Below are 22,146 nucleotides of genomic sequence, written 5' to 3'. Positions count from 1 at the left end.
GTTTTGTGTGTGGTTTAGTGATAGACACATTGACAGAAGTGATACTAAGCAAAGATTGACGGTGTCTTTCTAATGTGATTTTAAATGCCTGAGTTATTTGTAGGAGTTTTCTGCCTCTGCTCTATGAAATATGATCTTTGTTGTTTGTGTACAATGCAATTTCCTTTAAGTCCCCTAGCAGAGAAGACAAAACTTCAGTGAAGTCAAGCGCAGCCTAACATGGGACATCGTTGGAAACCGAACCGTGCTGAGGATCTTCCGATACTGACTGTATTTCTGGGGAAAAGCCATTGCATGGAAAGGGCTGGTGGGAGTTGGGAAGCTCCTTACATTTCCAGCCCCCCTGCCACTCCCCAGGTCAGTCACAAATCTGTACTAAGGCAGGTTTGAAACAGGATGAAAATTCCCACAGAGTCAAAGCAGCACTGTGAACACAATAAAAGGTGGCAAGGTCCCAGTGCAAGGCTTTTCAAGGCACATCTGTAGTTTGCTGTGAACCCATGCCTATCAAGCTGTTCTTCGAGATTACAAAACCAATGCACTGTTTCAATTTTGCACCGCAAGCAACTGAGAGCACAGCTACTTATCTCTGCACCATCAAGCATTTTTGACTTAATGGCATAACATCTTCTACTTGGCACCTGATCTGATGCCACGCTGATTATACACTTGAGATGAAAGCTCCTTCTGTGAGATTGCTGATTTCTTTAATGCAGGTCAATATATCATGGTCAGCCCATGCATTACCTTCTAATCCACTAGATACACAAGCTTTCCGGCATTCAGAGCAGCCCTTGTCCAGGTGCTGCTGAATGCTTGGAGGAATCCAAGTTTGAATAGAGTCATAGAGAAGCATCAAATAGCAGAAGAAAGGTGGCAGTAATTCCTTGTCCGGTAGTTCTGGTACAGTAGCACTGGAATACCAGTTGCAGCCCTTGTCGCTTGGAAAGCAGTGAAGCAGTAGGGGAGGTTCAGCGTAGGAAGGAATAAAAACCCAGAGAAAAATGATTCAGAACATTTGTGTACCTACCTACGGCTATCCGGCTTGCACGTGGGGCAATGGATGATTACGTGGCTCGAGCCCGTGCTCCCCTACAGCAGCACCTGCCTTCTCCAGGCACTGCAGACCTGCAACCACAACAGTCCCTGCCGCTTGCGGCGACACCCATTACATCACCTAATTAAGATGATTTCACCAATTCGCTTGACCCAGACTGAAGGAAAACAAGAATTTTGGTCTCTCTCAGACCAGCTGGATTAAACCTAGCAACCTGGTGTCAGGCAAAAATCTTTTAGCTGCACATAATTGCAGCACTACAGGACTCACTTTGCACCAAGACACATAAGTGCTTTATTTGTAGGACAAAGAAGGAATGCAAAAAACTTTACTTCCCCATAGTGATTCCCTGAGAAAATTACCTCCTAGTACTTCTTTATTTTCTTTGAAAGGAATTACACATATTTTTCTTCATTACAAAAGGCTAAATCTCTGTATCCTCCCAGCTTTAGTTAAACTCTCCGGTGTGGCAACAGATAAAGGATGTTCAGAAATTAAAATGTGACTTGTATAAATACATAATGAAACAATTGGCAAAACATTACAAAAAAATAATATCCCTACTCATAGAATACAGAATTTGAAGTCCCTTTAATAAAACTAAACATTTGGTTTCTGCAGAAGAGAAAGCTCCTAAGAGGCTTAACAGCATTAAGAGAAGAGAATAAACTATTGTTAACTTAATTTACTTTAAAAAAAGTTAATCCTGCAGCAGTCATTTATATTTTTCTGACTCGAAGGTGCTACTATGATTCACTTCCTTTCCCAAGTCATAATGGAGTTTAGGTGTGCCTATGAGACTGTTGATTTACCAAGCTGTAAATTGCACGTTCTTCATTTTTACAGACCAGTCACTTAAAACCCTTGTGATGATGATCTGTGCTGGGAACAAGTCTAATTTTTTTTGTTCTCTTTTTGGGAAAGCAGAAGAAACCATGTGGCAAAACTATACACAAGCCTACCATAATTGTTCCAAAAAGCACAGGGGACTTTCCTCTTGCAATCTTTTTAGTTTTTTTTTGTAATTGTAAGAGTTGTCAAATCCACTTTTTCAATGCTGTTGCTGAAAACATTACTAGCTTATCCAAGGATATTTCAGCTGAGCAGTGATTTTGGCTTGAAATTTTTGGCTTACAAAGATCCACAACGTACCAAATGTCAATCTTTTTTGCTTTTTACTGTCAGAAATCACAACTAGTGATCATGGACTTTATCATATTTCAAAGCATGAAATATCATTACAAGATGGATATTCAAACTTGGTGTGTGGCAACAGGCTTCAAAGAGGGGAAAATATTTTTTGTACTGTTAGAGTCACTGCTGCTCCTCACTTCCAGATCACCTGGAATAAACATCTAGTTTGTCCACAGCATGAATCAAGATCGTAAATTAAATAGCTTCCTATTTGCTTCATCTTAAGCTACCCGTATAGACTCAGAAATCTATCATATTTAAACACAGATTTCTCAAGTTAACCACAATAGCTTTTAAGAGACAACAAAAGATATTTTGCAAGTGTCACATTACTTTTTAGAGAGGAATGAAATATATTCAATAGAATAATTTGCTGAGACTCGATTCAGAAAAATCATCATCAACAGACAAAAGCCGTTACTACCACCTGACAGACGTGCTGCATCTAAGCCCTGTCTCATACATCTTCAGTAAAACTCTTTCTCTCATGCCATAGCTCAGCACCTCTACACTTCATAATAAATGGTTTTTTCCCCTGAATGTCTGCTCTGATTGAAGCATCAGCAAAATTGTTAGTGCTTTGTTAGCTATCCAGGCGTTAATCAGGATCAAAAAACCCTCAACACCCCAGATGGTAGATTGGAAAGATACCTCTCACAAGGGTCTCTCTTCCCATCCTCCCGTACAGAACAACATGCCCTGTTGCATTCAGGCACATGCTTCTATGTTTTGCTCACCGAACCAGCTTGTGCATCTGAGTAGCACGCAGATCCTGAGTTACTTCATGAATAACTCGGAAAAGCAAGTCACAAAAGAAATAAAACCACACTTCTGGCAAGCTGTGTGTGAGTATAAGGATCTATTGCTACTAAAAATTGCTTCCTCAGGACAAGTGGTACAATACTTTAAAAGCACTCGGTAGGTTTATCTAAGCTAAAAACATCACTTGGCTAGAATATGCAAGCCATTATCACACAGACCATGACACACAGCATGGTCCATTAGGGATCTCTCCTGAGGCTATGCATCTGGGGACCAACACTCATGAGAAATTAAGGGGTTTTCCTGGTGGCAGAGCTACCATGAATCCTATTTACATTGTAAGCACGGCACACTGGGATGTGACATTTCTTTTCTCAACTCTGGACATCCACCCCAAAGGTCCCCATTTGCTAACTTATCCTGTTCCACAGGAAAAATGTACTTGGCAATACATCTAGCTCTCATCTCACAATTTCACTTCTTCCCTTCCTCTTATCTCACAGAAAGCGTCCTACAAGTTAGGTCATTTCAGCAACACTTTCACAGCAAGTGTAAGACAGAGAAAGAGGAAAGGAGTGAGGCTTATTACAGTCGAAGCACCGCAAATTCTGGCTTTTGATTTATTTTTATACTTCTGCAACAGAAGCTAGAAAAAGGGAAAAAGTTGGGAAAAAAGATTTTGATATGGAATATTTCAAAATGCAAGTGAGATAATCTAAATAAAAATTAAAAATAAAGCAAAGAGGTTGTGTTGATGAATAAGGGAAAATGCTGACTTTGAGAAACAAAATCCTATCTCTCCTGAAAGGCAGATACTACTTTGCAGTATTTGAAAAACGTATAAATATGTAGTTTCTTGAACACACTGGTATTATTAAAGCCTTTTTTTTTTTTCCCCTGGGATCAAACTAAAGTAGTTTCAGGAAGTAAAATGCTTTTTTTCCTAATTTGCAATGACTCCAAAACTTTCTCCTGCAACTTATTTCTATCAACTTATGAGAGCTTCCTTCAATTTTGCAACCTGAAAGTAAATATGAAAGAGGATGTGCAATCCTCTGCTGCCTGCTTCTTCATCTTGTATGCATTGGTGGGAAGAAAGGAGCACTGCAGGGAGAGCAGAAGCCGGTGTTGCGGAATTGTGCTCTGGGCTCTGCTGCAGACACAGCCTGTAAACTCAGGTAAGCAATTCAACCTCTCCAGATCTTTCTGCAGACTTTAGTTAGTGAAAGCTCAGTGTGTTTAGCTGCTAGGTTTACCTGGTTGTTTTACTTTGTATGGCAGTACAATTGAGCATATGCTAGTCAGAATGAAGTTAGGGATTATTTTTAAGTAGAGAAAATGTGACTGTGTGAGCAGGTGGAAACAGTCCTTTGGAAAACACTGCCACAGAACCACAATTGCACTAAGTGGCAAAGCTAGGTGAAATTCGTGCTTCTGTTCATCTGCAGGGAAAATACACAGCCATTTCAGGGCTGCAAAATATTTTTCAAGTCTTCCTGCATACAAGGAGGTCACATTCTGCATAGGCAGGAAGATTTGCTTGAAAAAACGCTTCAGAAAAAGTAAAATATAAGTGGGAAGATGTGATCTGGCTGCCAGTCCACATCTGGCTGAGACTAGTATCAGCAAATCTCAACTTTGTTTCAGAAATCACTAGTATTCTCCCTTCAAATGTTTATTTCCCAGAGTGAGAAAGCTGAGGTTTTGCAAGCAGCTCCACCTCTGGTTGCCACCTGGCTGGAGCTGGGTCTTGGTGGGAGAGTTTGGCACAGAACATTGATAATGGACTACAGAATTGTAGTGGGTTGACCCTGGCTGGATGCCAGGGGCCCACCAAAGCCGCTCTATCACTCCCCCTTCTTAACTGGACAGGGGGAAGAAAATATAACAAAAGGCTCATGGGTCAAGATAAGGACAGTTTATTAAACTGAAAGCCAAGGTCGCGTGCGAAAGCAAAGAAAAACAAATGATATTATTCTCTACTTCCCATCAGCAGGCGATGTCTAGCCACTTCCTGGGAAGCAGGGCTTCAGTACGCGTAGTGGTTGCTCCTGAAGACAAAAAAAATGCCCCCCCTTCCGTCTCCCTTTACTTAGCTTTTATATCTGAGCTGACGTCATATGGTATGGAATATCTGTTTGGTTAGTTTAGGTCAGCTGTCCTGGTTATGTCCCCTCCCGAGATCTCGCCCTGCCCCAGCCTGCCGTTGAGGGGGGGGGCAAAAATGTTGGAGAGACAGCCTTGATGCTGTGCCAGCACTGCTCAGCAGTAGCCAAAACACTGGTGTGTTATCAACAGCTTTCTAGCTACTGATGCAGAGCACAGTGCTATGAGGGCTGCTATGGGGAGTATTAACTCCATCTCAGCTAGACCCAATACAAGAATCCACCACAAAAGCCTGGGGCGTCTCTGCAGAGAGGCAAACGTACTCATACATCACAAGTCAAAGCCTATCAAGTACCTGCGGCAATGAATTGGAGACCGTCCTGCTTTTCCTTGAACGGTGCTGCAGGGACACTGCAGGGGAAGCGGTGGGTGCAGGCTGCATACCCACCACCGTTAATGCTTTGGATCACGGTGACATTTGGCTTTGTATGGTACACTCCTGCTGAGCTAACTCCAGCTTGCGAGTGCTCTCTGTCTACCTCTGTGCTCTCCATGTGTGGGTTTGTGCACACACCCCCTTCCTAGCTTTATTGCACTACTGAGGTGCCATGACAACTCTCTGCATCATGCTTTTGTGGCTATCACAAGGGTTGACCTTGGAGTCAGAAACTGGTAAAAAAAGCCAAAACAACAAAGAAACACCTTGCTGCAAATGAAGTTTCGAAAATGCTGTGTTTGCCCTAACTCTGCTGGGAGGTGTGGGAGCAGCATGCCAGCAGAGCAGTGGTCCATTAGTTTTAAGTCCTGATCAATGTATTTTTTTTTTTTAATTCATTTTTTAATAATTTGCCTACAGCACAGAACCTGAGATGATCACTGGTCAACCAAAAAGGGTTTGAAAAACTCAGTTTACTCATGCTTAATATTTCATAAGATCAATTTAAGCACTTGTAAAGTTACAGCATTTCTTCTTCCTTGACAAAGGAGGGAAAAAATTCCTAGCTCTCCTAAAGGCCATATAAAAAAATTTAATATGCCTGCTTCCTGAGCACCCACCTACCTTTGTATCAATAGGACAAACAGTTAAAATGTAAACAGGAAAAAAAAATGCTGCAATGCTGCTCTTGTTTTGATTTAAATATGAGATTTATAAAAATAATAAGGATAAAATCAATGATAACACTGCCTCTGTCTGCAGTTTTCTGTTTTGCTTTTTGAACAGATGCACCACTTAGGCTATTACATATTAAGCAGAGATCAAAAGTCTTTGATCCTATCACTGGAAAAAGGATTTTTCTTCAATTATGGTTCCATATGTTTCCACTTCTAATAGCCCATGCAGCTGTATGTTAAACAAAAAGCCATGAATCCCTTGACTAACTCAAACTAAGATATTTCATTTTCTGTATCCTAAAGATCTGGCTGTAACAGCTTCAACTTTCAAATTTCACCACATTCAGTTATTAACATTTAGGGAGGACAGAAAAGTCTCTCAGTTCTAGCTCAGGACTCTTGCAGGAGTTTTGCTTCCAAAAGGATTTCTGAATTTATATCCACACTTAGAAATTTTTCCTTAAAGAAAAGAAGAGCTGAGATTAACCTCAAATTTGACAACTTCCTTAGGATGGTAATTTTGTAGGAGCATAACCTACTTTAGGTATTTCATAAACAAAAAGAAAACCCTTGCATCTTCCCATGTTACAGATTCTGCTGCTCTTTGAATTCAGAGGACGCCTAAAGTCTTGAGCCCAGGAAGTCTTAAATGAAGATAGAAAGCAGCATCACCCTTGATAAACAGCACTTAGAAGAGTTTTGTGGGGTTTTAATTCTTTTCTAAAGGAAGAAAGATTAACCCAGTAACTTAGAAAGTTGGGCATTAACTCAATAGCTTGGAAAAGTTCATAGGCATGGGAAGAACAACATCCAAAATCAAGCAAAGAACAGGCAGAGAAAAGAAAAGTTAGTCTTCTAAACCCTGAAGCTTTAGGCTACTACTAAGCTATAGACCACAAATATAAAACTCACAGAAAAAAGAAGAGACCTTCAGTCAGAGAGAAGAGCAGCCATTCCAGCCTACGCCAGCACAAAGTCTCCATCTTCTCCCAAAACCACCCTGCCCAGCCAGCCTTCCCTTGGGCTGTGGGACTCTCCTTTATAGCCTCCGAGCCCTCATCATTCACATGCTGACCTTTTGCACCTGTTTTCCCTCCTCCTTGCAAACCAGCAACAATGGCTTGCCCACAGGTGCATGCATTTTCTTGTTTGGGCTTTGCTTGTTTTCTAAGGAAGCATTGACAGCATAAAGACAAGTGAAAAGGGAAGCCAAAACTGCCACAGTGAAATTGCTACCTCCATGTGCTCATAGCGCAGAGCAAACTGGAAAGACAAAATGGTGGTGTGATCCTCACCTTTAAAGAAAAGAAAATCAAAATCCCCATATTCAAAGAGCATCTTATAAGAACACACTAACCTGTTATCATACTAAAAAAAATTACATGTGCTCTCCTAGAAGGTCTTTTGAATAATAAGAAAAAGAGAAATGGTTCAGTAAAGACTGGGGAAATCAAAAATCTGTCACAGAAACGACTGCTCATACAAAGACTTTTTTTTTGAAACCATATAACACCAACAGCTCCTCACCCCCCCATTTTCAAATGTAATATTTTTATACTTTGACAGCCATCTTACCTTTATTAGCCCGTTGTGAAAGCAGAGGATGAATAAACATGTGTCATGTCAGGCCACACTGTTGAAGTTTCCAAGATCAGACTCTCCTGATGGACGTCCTTTAGCCCTCCTTGGGTACCCCAGTACTGCGTTGTTCTTCAGATGAGGCTCCCAGCAGGCTCTCACCCTGTGAGGACACTGCAGCTGGGTAAGAGACCTGGTGACACTTCAGTGGTGGTCAGAGCAGGTGTCCAAGCTGCGGAGGAAAAGTTAATAGAGCTCAAACCCACTTGAAGGGAGCTCAGATGACTTGCAGCTGAGCTTGTTTATACTACTGAGGACCTAATCCTACAACTTTTGCCAAAATTGACCCATATTTGCATCAGAAACAGTTTCTTCAGCTGGCTGTATCCCAATGCACAGTAGTTCTTGTCTGAGTTTATGCCCCAGCTGGAGCTCCTGCCATAGGCAATTTGTCCAGGACAGTCCTGGAGAGGGCTGGGCATAGTGCTGTGCTCATACTCCTCTGTCCTACCTGGCTAATGCAGTAGGGCCTGAGGGACTGGTGTGGATACCAAAAACCAGCACATGTCTAAAGAACAAACATAGATGTTTATTCAAGGGATTTCAGGTAGCTGGGGGTTAGGAAGCCCAAGGGAGATACACATATAGCTGTTGTAACTTCCTCTGTAACACCACACACCTTGGTGATGTCCAGGAGTCAATTCACAAGTGAGTCTATATCTAGCTTGCCTGTGTTAAACAGTCTTTCCCTTTCTAAATTTTTTTATTTTTTGGTGGGCGGGACAGGCAATAAACTATATCATGCCTAATTTTTACTTTATTTTGTCTGTTTTGTATTTAACTTGTTACCATTTTCTTGCAGAAGGCACCTTTCTTCCTCTTCATTCCAGAAGTGCATTTGCTATTTTGAATACAGATAGGTGCTCTTCTGTTCCACCTTTCTTGGCACACTTGCTGAAAACTTCAGAAGGAAAAATAAATGAATATGATACAGCATAACACAATGTTTCTGACGCATTTCAGCAGTTCCCCCAGAAGCCCTCATGTGCCGTCCCCAGGCTGAGGCCACACACCGTGCCAGACGAAAGCCACCTCAATTCTTATTTCTTGGAACAGCGCTATCTTTACACACTGAAAAATTCATCTTGTTTTAAAGGCCCCTCCCCCACACCAGCCTCCAGAGAAGATAAGTTTTATCAGTCCAGTGTCAGCAAAGTGATAAAGAAGGGCACACCACTGTTCCAGCATGAGCCAGACACCGAGGCTTGCTTAGTGGTGCAGCCAAGTGCTTCGGCGGCTGATGATTGAAAGCGGAAGCTTAATGGGGTGAATGTGAACAAAGAATTAGAATAAATGCTACCTTTTGAAATAGAAAGCAAGCAGCTAAATGGCTTGGGTGAGACGGGAAAGCAGATGTAGAACAGAGAAGCAGATCTGCAAATCCAGTCTGGATTTCAGATTACAGTTGTGTCACCTTTGTCAGCCAGTATGGTGACAGCCTCTGTCTGGGTGGCCTCCTGCATATCAGCAGGTGTGATGGGAAAAAAATACATGCTCCTCTTGCAAGATCTGATTTATTTCAGAAAATGGTTGTTTTCTGGTCTCCTGAGTAAAGCTTCTTCTAATTAAGCGTTTCCCATTAGAACATGCCACCCCAATTACCTGTACACATATACTAATCTTCAGCCTGATGTATCTGCAGGCTTTAGCAGGATAAGCATAATCATCTATGAAAGCTTGTGCCAGATAGCGGAGAAGGAAAGGATTTTGTCCTTCCACATTTAAACCAGCTACAAAGTCTTGGAAGATTTTGCACTGGTGGCAAGCAAGTTGGACTGTGAGAGTACCACAGCAACTCACATCACATCAAGTAGTACAAATGTTATGGCATTTTAAGAGAACTGGCACACGTGGCTCTGTACCTCCTCCCAGAGGAGTCCTCACCTGGCGGGACTATCCCCTGTCCCCACACAGCCCAAAAGGACCACTCGGAGAGGAATGAATTTAACAGACTGACTCCTGAAGCATCCCAATCTGAAACAAGGGCTGAGCTTGCTCCGAACACGAGGTTAGCAGTGGGCTAGTTGCACAGGGCTCGGGGGTGGGTGAATTCTCACCATCTTTGTCAGAGGAGGCTATAGCGTAGCAGGAGGAACGGAGAGCCACACTGCCCAAGGGAAACCCCAGGAGAAACCAGGCCATTGGTGATGGTGGGTTGAGCGTGAGGAGCCTGACCTACACATGTCTCAGTGAGCCAGAGTTGAGACATGATGTTTTATTTGTGCAAGAGGCTGGAGCAGTGGTTGTGGTGTGACTTGAGAAGATGAATCTTTGAACCCCAACTGCACACCTAGGATGAGGCACATAGGCTCTGGCTGTGTCTGGCCACGATGCAGCTGGGACTAACAGGACATAACTAGTAAAGCATCTTCTCTGCCATTTTTCTCCCAGTGGTCTTCTTGTAGAACGCGTTTGATGAATGTGAATAACCATAAGCCAAGAAGTGAACAGACCTTTGTGCAGCTTGAGGGCCGTCCATGAAAATAATGGGCCAAATTTTAGTATAGATGTATGCTTCAGTAGACTTCATACTTTGCCAAGAGAAAATATTTGGCTGCTGTCTCTGGCAGTAAGGGTAGGGGCAGTGCCAGCTGCTGCTCTGATAAGGCAGCTACTAATGGATTTCACCATCAAACAACCCTCACTGAAAACTGTCCAGAGATGCCTGGGTAGACAGCATTCATTAGACAGAAAAGAGGAATTTCTTTGCTGTAAGAGAGGATTGGAAAGCACATCATTCCTACACAGTTGAAGGGAAATGGATACTACTCTGCTCTGACTGCTCTTCCCTGCCTCCAAAGGCAGCGGCAGGGATGCTGTCTTGTCTTGGCAGAGTTGAAGAGTGGCAATTATAAATATCTGTCAGACCTTTGGTGTCAATATTTGTAGGTAGCTACCTGACCACTTTTTGAAAACAGCAGAGCATATTCTGTACTTGCCATGTTTTAAAATGGATTAAACAATTTCCTTAGGAAACCAAATACGAGTCAACAGACTGAAGTCAAGTCCAGTCCTTATTAATTACAACACCATTTGAGTTGACACAAAGGTGAAATTGCATTCAAATCACTTCCAAATTTGTTTGCAGCATGTATGAATCTAATGGAAACCAGTGAGATGTGTTTGCATATTTGAGGAGGGAATTACTGTGCACATACCGATGCCCAGCACAGGTAATATACAGGCATTCTTTTTAATGGCCAAGTTTATGCAGCTAATTCCTCACATTCAGCACCGACTGTACAATAATCCTTTTGACAAATGAGTCAAGAGGCACGGTGCTGCTGAGCATAAAATGCGTTATTGCCTTGCACAGATCTAGGACATGTAGATGAGTGAGGATTAATAGTTACAATTAGAAATGTAAGAGCAGACTGTAGATTGTGAAAATAATTAGCAGATTCTGTAAAGAATTTCCAGCCTCACAAAAATGTTTTAGTGCAGAATACATTTCAAACGGAAACAATAAAAGAGACTCAGCCATGCTCTTCTCATAACGATACATTTGGGATTGTTAGGACAGGATCTGAAAGCTTGCTGGCTCCTTAACAAAGATGGCTCAATGCTCATAGCCAGCTAGACACTGCAGCCGATGCTGGGGGTGGCAGGCAGCCACGTGGCTTCCCAGGGTGGTCTCGGTCACATTGTACCTGTATTCCTACCTGTGCTCTTGTTCTTAGGGCTGTAGGGCTTCATGCTCCCATAGGATTTATGCTCGCCAAGCCCTCTGCCCATAGAGGAAAGCATCAGCAACACCGTAGTATGTGAGCCCTCCGACCCAGAGCAAGGATGGGGCAGGGTCCCTGATGCAGAATCCGGGTGGGTACGTGGAAGGAGCTGCCCTCTGCTCTGGGACCAGGACTGCCCCTGGTCCTTAGGAAGACAGCGGCTGGAGAAAGCACCCGTGGTTTGCTGAGGGTATTTGTTTCCAGCATCCTAATCTGGTCCTGCTTTAAGCATTGCTAAAAAAAGAAAATGTGGACACTCCCCAGGAAATTTTAATAATCCTGAAAATGGGTTATAAAGTTATGTTTTTAAAACATAATAAGTGCTCTATTACCTTTGACTTTTGGCGTTAGAGGAACATGGTTTTTCTTCTTAAAACGAACTCTGAGATGCCCCCATTTTTCAGGAGTGCTGGGTTTCATCGGAGACTGTATGGATTCAGACACCTGCAGTAATGTGGAGAAGTTGGCAAAGCGAGCAGTACAGAAGCGGCCAAACTTAATGGCCATGCTGAAGCAGCCTGGCAAGAAATGGTGCTGGCAGAGAGGCTGAGCTGAGGGATACCAGAGCTGCACTGCTCAACGCCAAGGTGCCTCCAGAGCAGACCCTTGAGCTCCTGTCCTTTACAGATCTGCCACTCCGCAGCTGCTTCCCAGGTGGGCTGTCTCTGGGATTTAAATAACTAAAATGCCATTAAAAAGATCATGAATCATGCTCACTCAGCAATAGAAAACAAGTCTGATTTTACTTTTTTTTCTCTGTTTGAAGGTAATAGGTGACTGGTGCCTACAATTCCTTAAGAAACCGCGGTCCACAATTTATCCTTCCGGAAAACTGTCCTCTTATGACTATCCTTTCACAGTTTCCAGAAGACTGGAATAGTGACAGTACTCTGAGAAACCCAGTTAAGAAAATCCAGGGTGGGTTTCAGATGACAGGCTTTAACAGTAAAATAATGGCCAGTAATTTCACTGTGGTGAACCTTGCTTCTGGCCAGGAGACAACATCCCTCCCAGCTACCGACTGAGGGGGGATGCCTTTGCAAAGTTTGCAAGTCTCTAACTTGGTGATGAATAAAAAATTCTGGCAGGAAAGGAGCATATAACGATCAAGTGTAATGAAATGGTAACAATACATCTCACCAATCAATAAGAACACTCTCTTTGTAAGAACATATTCCTTATTTATAGATCAGCTAGCTTGTGCAGAAGACGGGAGTTAACAGCTTTCAGTCTGGTTTAGGAGAAAGACTAACTGATGATGTGAAATTACCTGAAATACTTAATCACAGAGATCAAAAGGGTTTTGGGTTTGTTGGGGTTTTTTTGTGTGTGTGTAAGTACAGCTTTAAAAATCGTATTATTCCAATATAATTCCCATTGTTGCTGTCAGTGTGGAGTGTCTAAGTGCCTAATATATCTAACACAGATGTGCCAAAGGGCTACAATTAAATCACTCTGCACTCATCTTCTGGTACCAATCAACTTTTTCTCTTCTTAATGAACAGACACATGCTGTTTTATACAGAGTCTGATTGACTGGTTGATATGAAAACATAAAGTGGCAGGAGCTGGTGAAAAGTATTCGTTATTCTCTCTGTTTGGAGCTGCAATAGAAGAGAGTAATTTTTTCTGATTGTGGCAGCCGCTCTCACGCCGACTGACGAGCGCTACAGCACTGGCACAGAGGTTGTGTTAGACAGGACGGTAACCCATTTGTGAGCCCTTCATGGAAGTTGAATCATCCCCAATGTGTTTTATTTTAAATGGTGAACATGGCTTTGAATTGGTATTTTTCTACTACCTGGTCCATAAAAGTCATCTTTGCACCTTTGGCAGATTTCAAAGGAGGCCTAATCCAATATTACAGCTCAGGAAACTGAGCCAGAGAAAGGCAAAGCAGGTTTCTCGGCACGTTTAGGCAGCAGAGCCAAAATAACTCATACACTGCAGGAGTCCCTGTCTGTCACGCTTGGTACATACCTTGAGACTCATTCAAACTAAAGTCCGCTTGTTGATCTCAATGCTAGACATAGATGAATTTTTTTCCAGAGCTCAAATATGTTGCATCAAAAATGAAGGTCAGTGATAGGACCAGATGAGGAAGGAACCTCTCATCTGATGAAAGACACCTCCTCAATATCTATGTGCTCTATAGAGATAGTAATGACCATACGCCTGTACTACTGGTCTACAATCTTTGTGGTCCCCTGGGTCTGGGCAAATCCATCCTGTTTCTGTATTACTTTTAAATAACACTCTACATTAGTAGAAAGCTGAGTTTGCCTGAGAAAAAGGGCATCTATCGCCAGCTGAAGCAGTGCCCATCATCAAAATACCACATACAGGGTAAAAACCAGCAGGAAAACATGTTACTGTTGAAGCAAATGAAGACTGTTGACACAGGAGTGTGATACTTATTTTGGAGGGAAAGTTGATTAAATTATGGTCCCCAAATGCAAAATGGTATCAACCCCCAAATCGTTCTTTGGAAATACCTGGGAATTTCAGCTACTTTGCAAGGTAACATCTTAAAGAGCAGATGCAGTGAAAAATGAACAGGTTCTAAATTGGGCTGGATATGAAAGTGGTCATTTCCCCGTGTAGATGGACAGGGTAACATGTGCCCATGCTCGGCACGCCTGTGCCAGGGCAGCACATCCCTATGGACACTGGTTTTCTGAACTACACAAAAGACTAAACAAAACCAACAATAAAGCAGACCACACTTTTTCACCCTGAAAGAGCATGAGAGAAAACATTGAAATTGAATCTCAGTGTTAGCTGAGTCTGTACATTTCAATTGCAAGTATTCAACTTTCTTTTCCTAAACAATAATAACAAACTTTCCCTGAGTAAAGCACTCAGAACAAGTGCTGAAATCAAATTATAAACCTGTGCCTTTTGTAAAAGAATTAGAAAAAAAAAATAAAACCCCACTTAAAATTGTCAGTTTACAACCAGTGGTTCCCATAAAGGCTGTTTTAATACTATGTTGCAATGGCAGAATTACATTGAATTCCTCAGTAGATAATCATAGTTTTAAATTAGTTAAAAATATTGCTGTGCTCTTTGGAGGGCTTTGCAAGTTTAACCGCAATTTTTCTGTGTTTTTTTTTTAATCTATTTTTGTTTGTTGGTGGGGACTGCCAAAGTTTGTGTAGATATTTAAGCCCAAGACAGCATCTTAGCTTAGCCATCTGTGAAAACAAAAGCGAGTAAAAATATAGCTTTGAATAAATAAATGAAGCACTAAGGGAATTTCATACTTGATATAAATAATTGCAGCTATAGCTTGTTGCTATGCAGTTAAGAAAAACATTTCTCTCATCCTTGGTGAAGACCCATTTCTTTAAAAGGTTTCACTTTTAAACATGAAGACAATGAAACATTAAGATTTTTCCATCTTCCACTTCAAGTGTACATGCGAGATCAATGCCTTGCTGTCTGGTTTGATAAAAATGAACGCAAAAGCTCTGGAGAGAGGCAGCAGAGGCTCCCGGCAGCTGGCGCTCATCAGCACCGACACTTTCCATTATCTCAGCCAAAGGCCAGGGGCTTTCGGCTTGGGGCCCGATCCAGTAGGGCTTCACATTCAGGTGCCCTATGGAAGGACCAAGCATGAGAAACTGAGGCTCCTTCTCTTTTGGGGGGTCAAGGAGAGCTGTAAGGCATCAGCTTTGAGAAGGTGGCACTCACTTCCTAGGTATGGCAAGAAAAGTCACTTTATAATGAGCACATCGGAAAAACCCTGAGGGCACCGAAAAGAAGGGAAAGCAAAGGCAGTTCTGGCAGCAACAGTTTTTCCCTGCCTTTTTTTTTTTTTTTTTTTTTTTTTTTTCCCATTTCACCTCTTGGAAGGTGGCACATTTTGTTGCAGGGCAATACTTATAGGGGAGGGTTGGTTTAGGAACTTGTCCTTGAACAATTCATCACAACTATGTGTTTAACCATGATGCTGAGCCATAAGCCTCGGCTCCAAAGCCAAGCAAAGCATAGACATCCTGGACATAATATGTAGAAATTACAGACTTGACTCTTTTGTAATAAAAGCTGTCTTGTGATGGCCACCCTGAAGGCACAAACCCAGAGATGTCGTGCTGCTTTTGGAGTGCCACAGGGCAAGGGCTCCCGCGCCCTTGCTGCCACACGCAGCCCCTGCCTCCTGCCCAGCACCGGCTGCTCCTGAACACCTGCATCTTTGGGGAGCCAGGGACACAACAGGTCTGCCAGGGGCTGCCCGAGGTCATTGCAGATAGCCCCAAACAAGGGAAATGCTTGAATAATATAGCGTGACTCCCTCCCCATGTGCCATTTTAAGCCTGAGGATGAAGACTATGAGGATCAGAGCACCTGCATAATGAAAACATAAAACCAACAGCTGTTATGCTTCCATCCATTCTGTTTCTCATGGGAATTTTCAGCCCTCATTTCTCCATTTCAAGTCCTGACGGGCCTTTTCCAATCATTGCTTTAGACCTGCTTTGCAACAGTGCACAGGGTCCTTAGCTCTCAGTGAGGCCACATGAATGCTTAGAATACATATATGCATGAACATTTATGTATATGTACAGGGAGAACAGCAAAACCAACAGCTTTCTTCAGCCCCAGAAAAGCTTAACATTTTTTGCCTCCTGTTTGTCTTGTTTCCCTGAGAAAAAACATTGGACTTTCTTGGCTGAAAGCTGTCATCTTCAATGAAAAGCTGATTATACAGTGGAAGTAAATAATAAAAGCATGATTCTGTCTGGTTGCCTGGGCTAAATTCATGAAAAAACCCTCAGTTGGCACGCAATAATTTCCTCATGAAAAGCAGTGTTTTCTTAAGGAAATAGTGACAATTTGCCTTGGACCAAATTAGTGAAGATATAATCTGTCTTCACATTGAAGATGTCAAATTTGCATGCAAATAATTGTGGCATGAGAACTGGTGGTGTCACACAGCTTTAATGATGGTTTGCAGTAAAAATACCAAGAGAACAAACACCTGCTCTACAGCTTCTGCGGGTTGCCAGCGTATTATTATTGGTTCTGACCTTCTAATTGCCTCTTTATTTTCTGCTCCTGGCTGCATGGTGAATAACATGAGTGCTCTTTCAACTCCTATGTGTCCCCTGTGCGCTCCCCCCTTCCTCCTCTCTCTCTCTCTGAAAATAAGTAAACTACCAATTTAATGACTAACTAGCCTGTACTCTCGGAAGAGTTTCCTGAGCTTTTGTAAAAACGTTGAGCTTTGAACATTTTTCAAACCAAAATCAGTATTTTCGTCTCTCTTTCTCTTAACTTTCTGTATATACCAGTGAGGAGAATTTTAATTAGAGCACTGTCTGCACGACACTACAGCCCACCTGCCTCTTTCCTGCTGGGCGTGGGGAAAAGTGCTATAGTGGCTGCTCATATGTAGCAAGAGCAGGAAAGCAGCTTATAAACCGGGAGGAGGGATGTTAAAGACGAGGGCGCCGGGCACGGTGGGGCGCGGCTGCCGGGTCACGGCTGGTACCCGGGCGGCGGCGGCGGCGGTGCGGGGATGCTGCGGGGGGGTGGATGCTGAGGAGGGGGATGCTGAGGAGGGGGGATGCTGGCGAGATGCTGCGCAGCGCTCCCGGGGGTGGCAGGCACCCTGTCACCCCTCTGCTGAAGGGAGCAGGATGACCTTTTGGGACTGCGGGAAGCGCTTCCAGAAAAATATCGTCACGTGTGTAATTGCCAGAAATAACGGGTGTGGCGGGGCGGGGGGGGAAGCGGCAGAGACTGAGCCCCCCGAGGGGCAGCGGGCGGGTCCCCGCCGCCGGGCCGTGGGGCGGCTGCAGTGCTTGCCGACAGCCATGAGATGGCACTGCTGCCCCGCACAAAAGCAGGTACGAGCTAATTTGTCAGACAGACCAGAAAGACGGAGATGTGGCCGCTTCGTGTCTAGCTTCATTCCAGCCCCCGCCCCCCCCCCCCCAAAAAAAAAAACCCGACCTGGCTTGCTTTAGCCCTGGTCCCTTCCCGGTCCCTCCTGCTCAGCCCCAGACACGTTACCGCTGCTCCGGTCCGGAGGCACCTCCCGTGTCAGCACCTCGCGTCCTGCGGTGCAAGTCTGCGCCCCAACTCACACCGCTGAGCGCCCAACACCTTTTGGCCTGCGAAGAGATGACACAGAAATGTAAGGCTTGCACCATTGCTAAAGCTCCTAAACTGTGGCTGCTTCATGTCACTTTTTTCTGAAAAGAGACTACCAAGCTTCAGCCATTTTTATGAGAGGCTCCAGTAAAAATTATATAGTCATTCCCTTTAGATTTACAGTCTGACTCGGTATTTAGAAACAGTAACGAGGGATTGTAAGCAGTGGTCTAAAGTACCTGCCATGGCCTGCTTGCTATAACATAGTTTTTATTCTTGTCTCAAATCTTCTGATTCAGAAAGTCCATTTTGTAGGAAGGGCAGGATCTTCAGTATTATTTTTTCATCTATCTACAGCTAGGCTTGATGTTGTTCAGCTCTTCAGTGTTCAAAATAAGTGTAAACGCATGCTAGCAGGGAGAAGACTTAAGTTTCTGGTGAGGTAAATACCCTGCTTTCCTGCCATATTCCATGTGCTATCCTGAATGAAAAGTTCCATCCCAAGTAACTCAGGGACAGGTGTCCTGTGTTAGCACTTAGAAATTCCTCCCTCCCCAAACTTCCAAGACAATTGCATGCTTTTCACCCTAGATGAGGTGGAAAGTAAATGAGGTTTATCCCTGCAGCAAATCCTTCAGAAGACTGGCACCGTCTGCTATTAGACAAGGACTGCAGAGATACAGATAAGGAAAGCAAGTCTAGGAAGCACAGTCTTACTGAGGTATATAAATATGCCTTGTATTAATAGCTGTTTATTAAAACAGGTTATAAAATACATTTTCAAAGTTCAGATGAGTGACCATCTTAGCCGTTAACATCCCAGGAACATACTTAGATCAAAGTTTTATGACCTCTATTTATTACGGCAGATAGCACTACCTGAAAATGCCCACTTTTAAAATCTTATTACTGTCAAATTCCTTATTTAGGCCAGTGATTTGACATTCTTGCATGAGTGAACGTTAAAGTTTTTGCCTTTTTAACCTCCTAATCCTGGTGCATAAATCATTTATAACCGATTCTATTCTATGTGTCTTTTTGGTGTTATTGGATTCTTATCTTTCATTCCAGTCTAGGTTTCTGATTTAATATATTAAAAACCTCAGTTCAGATTTGCTTTCCTTATTAAGATAGAAAAGAAGCAGAGGCTTATAGAGTGCTGAAAGAAAAGTACAATATATAATTTTTTTTTTTTTTTTAAGAAAATTAAAAGGTTTTAGTTTAAAAGGAAGGAAGATTATGTCGTCCTCTCTTGTGGCACCCCTTTACGATTGTCATATAAATGCAGAGAATTATTTTTAATTTTGGGCAAGTACATTTGTCTGCTCTCCCTTAGCCAGTTTTGTTCAGATAGCGAGGTCAAGCCCTGCAGCCCTAGTTCTGCTGGTGGGTCTCAGCAAGCTCTTGCTTCTCCAGAGTGCTGCTGGAAATCTCTCCCTGGGGACCTGCTGGCAGGATCACAGTCTGGAAGGATGTGGACGTCCAATTCTCCTTTACTATCCCGTGTTGCATTCTTCTTTTAGCACTTACACTGTAGCTGGGTGAAAAAGTAAAATCAGAGCGCATTCCACCAGCAGAAAAACAGCAAAAAATAAAACCAACCCCAAACCCTAAGTATTCATATGAGCAGCAAAACCAAATAAGCCTGATTTGTGTCTTGGAAGTGGCCTATGTTAAAGGCTTTCTTATGACAAAGAAGGGCTGACAGCTGAAAGGTTTGAAAGTGATGAGAAAACTGAAGGGACCAGCTTGGTTGTAGAGTGCTTGTATTTGGAAAGTCCTGGCTATATCCACTATAATAGTATGACAGACTAACAGCCTACCAGATTAGCTTACAAAAGGCAGGTCTGATCCTTCACATGAGTACATCCAAGATGCCTAACAGATGGATGAACCTCCAACAATAGCAGGATCACACTGCAAATTAAAAATTCATCCATACAGAATTAGACACTTGAGTCACTGTTGGACATAGAAAGAGGGGTGGTTAAAAATACATATTTTTTGAACAAAGATGAAAGGTATAGTATAGAGAGATTTTTATCAATTTTTAAATGAAATTGCCCTGCTTTAAATAAAAAATATCTTGTTCACGCCTGAAGTATACCTGCAATTACATAAATTTGAACATGAAGTAGTCTTTCTTCCCTGTCCCAGGGAGGCTGTTTAAATTTTTTTTATATATATACATATACACACACACACACCTGCCTTGTACCCTGTATGTCTGTTACGACTTGGTCACACCACGCTGAAGGACCCTGGCAGCAGATGGAAAGAGCAAGAGTGGGCAAACTGGTATTTCATTTTCCATTTGGATGTATGAAGCATAAACGGACACAAACAGTAATGAAGTAATACTCAGTGTTAGTGGCTTAGACTCAGACTTAACTACTGATTTAGCTGAAAGTGATTTGTATTCGGGCTAAAGGGAACACATGGGTAAATGGTCTCTTTGTAGCAATAGCTGAAAGCCCTGACAGACAAGCCTGCCAGTGCAGGGTGAGGAGATGGCAGCCAGCTGCCTCTGGGTGTCAGGAAGAAAATCGTCGTATTGCATTGCCACGCTAGCCACCGTGCTGGGACCCAGCCATCCCAACGCTGACTCACGTATTTTTCCAAGATGGCTTGTAAGAAGCTCATGAAATCAATCTGGCAAACCTCCACCTGAGCTACTCAAGTTACCCAACTTATTTTCTGATTTGGGTTTCATCCAAATGAAAAACAAATTTGGAGCACAGCTGGGCAACTCTCGCCTCCGGACAGCTTCAGAGAGCCCAGGTCCTCTGTAAAGGCTACGGGGCTACACCCATGTCCTCGGGTGCAGGTTTTCCAGAATGGGACATGCCCTGAAACCCAACTGTGATCAGATCCAAAAAATGGGATTCTACCAGCTTCGCAGTGCTTCAGACCCAGGGTGGTAAAATCCTGACAGACCTCACCGTCATTCAGTGTTTTGCTGCTATAATTAATCCCTGGTTCAGCTGCCAGTTATTGCAGATGTCCTTCTGCAGACAAAAGGGGACTTCCCCCCCCCCCCCCATTTATTTTTTGCAAGTTCCCTGACCTGGAAACCCGACATTTTCTGGTTCACACTTATGCACATTTCAGCTCTTCTCCTTGAGTCCTGTTCAGGATCTGTACTGACAGCAAAGTGACACAGAGAGTAGAGTCTATGCCCAGCCAGAGGAAATGCGAACAACATAACCTCGTCAGGTTGCTCGGCCTCAGTTATTCCTCCTTTACTACCTAAATTCATTTATTCCAGCATCCATTTCAAGTGATTGCTTTCTGTACAACATTTTCTACAAGCTACCCAGCTCCACAACTGCTTTCTCAGTACAGCAAATGGAAAGATTCCCCCCTGCTTTAACATCCCTTAAAACAGACACAGAATCCAGCTTTAGTTTTCCCTTGCTTCTTCAAAGAAAAGGGCAAAAAATAGGAAGAACACACTCTACAAACTGACAAGCCTGCCTCTGTTCAGAAAGCTGCAGAAACTGCCAAAGAATACAGGATTTGTGGGAGAATAATACTGACATATGGCTGCCAAGGTCAGTCAGCCTTGTGCACTGGGCTGGCAAGCCAAAGTTACTTACAAAAGTAATGGCCATCGGCAGTCAACTTTAAATTTGGCACATGCTTCTCCCCACTGCCCCAATGTAAATGGAAAAACATATTAAACTTGTTCTGCCTTAAGCTGTTTTTCCTCATTTGTTTATTTTCTACATCTCTTTGAGCTCGAGATGCTCACAACTATGGCTACAAGCATAAAATTCAGCGTTCAGCGAGGGCCTGATGGTTTTCTTAGCTTCTTTGCAGACTGCTGGGATTTCATCTCCTTAATAGGGTAGAGATGCCAATTGGAAAGGTCATGAAAATAAGTTGGGTCATCACAATCTAATCCTCCAATTTCATCATGCATATGCATTTCTTGCGTCCATCTCATGCCAAAACCTGATACTGCACGCTCTTACCAACAGTAGCTGTTGCTTATGGTGGATATCACCACAGGTTGAGATGGATTACTCCTCTAACATCATTACCTGCTCTAAGTACAAAGGCAGATATAGTATGTACACCTACCACTCGCAAGGGAGCAGCACACGTGGGGCTATTGCAGGAAGCCCTGCACCCTCAGGGCAACTGGGGAAGGGCTGGGTGCCCTGGGCTGGGCTGGGCTGAACTGGGGCTCCCAGCCCGGGGTGGGTCCATGTGGGTCCCAGCTGGGGCTGCTCAGGGCCTCGCACCGTCCCTAACAACTATTTCCAAACTACAAACTCCCTCTCCCTGGAGATGGCAAGTCGCAAATGAAATAGCAGAGCTAGAGAAAAAGTGGTTAACAAGAGCTTTAGCAGAAGAATAGAAGAATGTGGAAATAAGCCCCCGCCATTTCTTAAATTATCTAAGAGCTGTTCAGCCATGAATTGTCTGTAATAATTAGCA

At 43.1% G+C, this 22,146-nt stretch overlaps 1 long non-coding RNA gene across 1 annotated transcript; it reads right to left on the bottom strand.

Annotated features, from left to right (window-relative positions):
- Positions 1 to 1,034: 1,034 nt before the first annotated feature.
- On the bottom strand, positions 1,035 to 17,742 carry LOC128144435 (uncharacterized). Its single transcript, XR_008236081.1, has 3 exons — positions 17,620 to 17,742; positions 7,808 to 8,042; positions 1,035 to 1,128 (listed from the first exon to the last, which is right to left on the bottom strand). It is a non-coding gene; the product is annotated as an uncharacterized LOC128144435 (long non-coding RNA).
- Positions 17,743 to 22,146: the final 4,404 nt, after the last annotated feature.

Source organism: Harpia harpyja, chromosome 7 (assembly GCF_026419915.1).
Source record: "Harpia harpyja isolate bHarHar1 chromosome 7, bHarHar1 primary haplotype, whole genome shotgun sequence".
NCBI lineage: Eukaryota > Metazoa > Chordata > Aves > Accipitriformes > Accipitridae > Harpia > Harpia harpyja.
The sequence above is the reverse complement of the archived record's forward strand: the minus strand, read 5'-3'. Positions and strand labels throughout refer to the sequence as shown.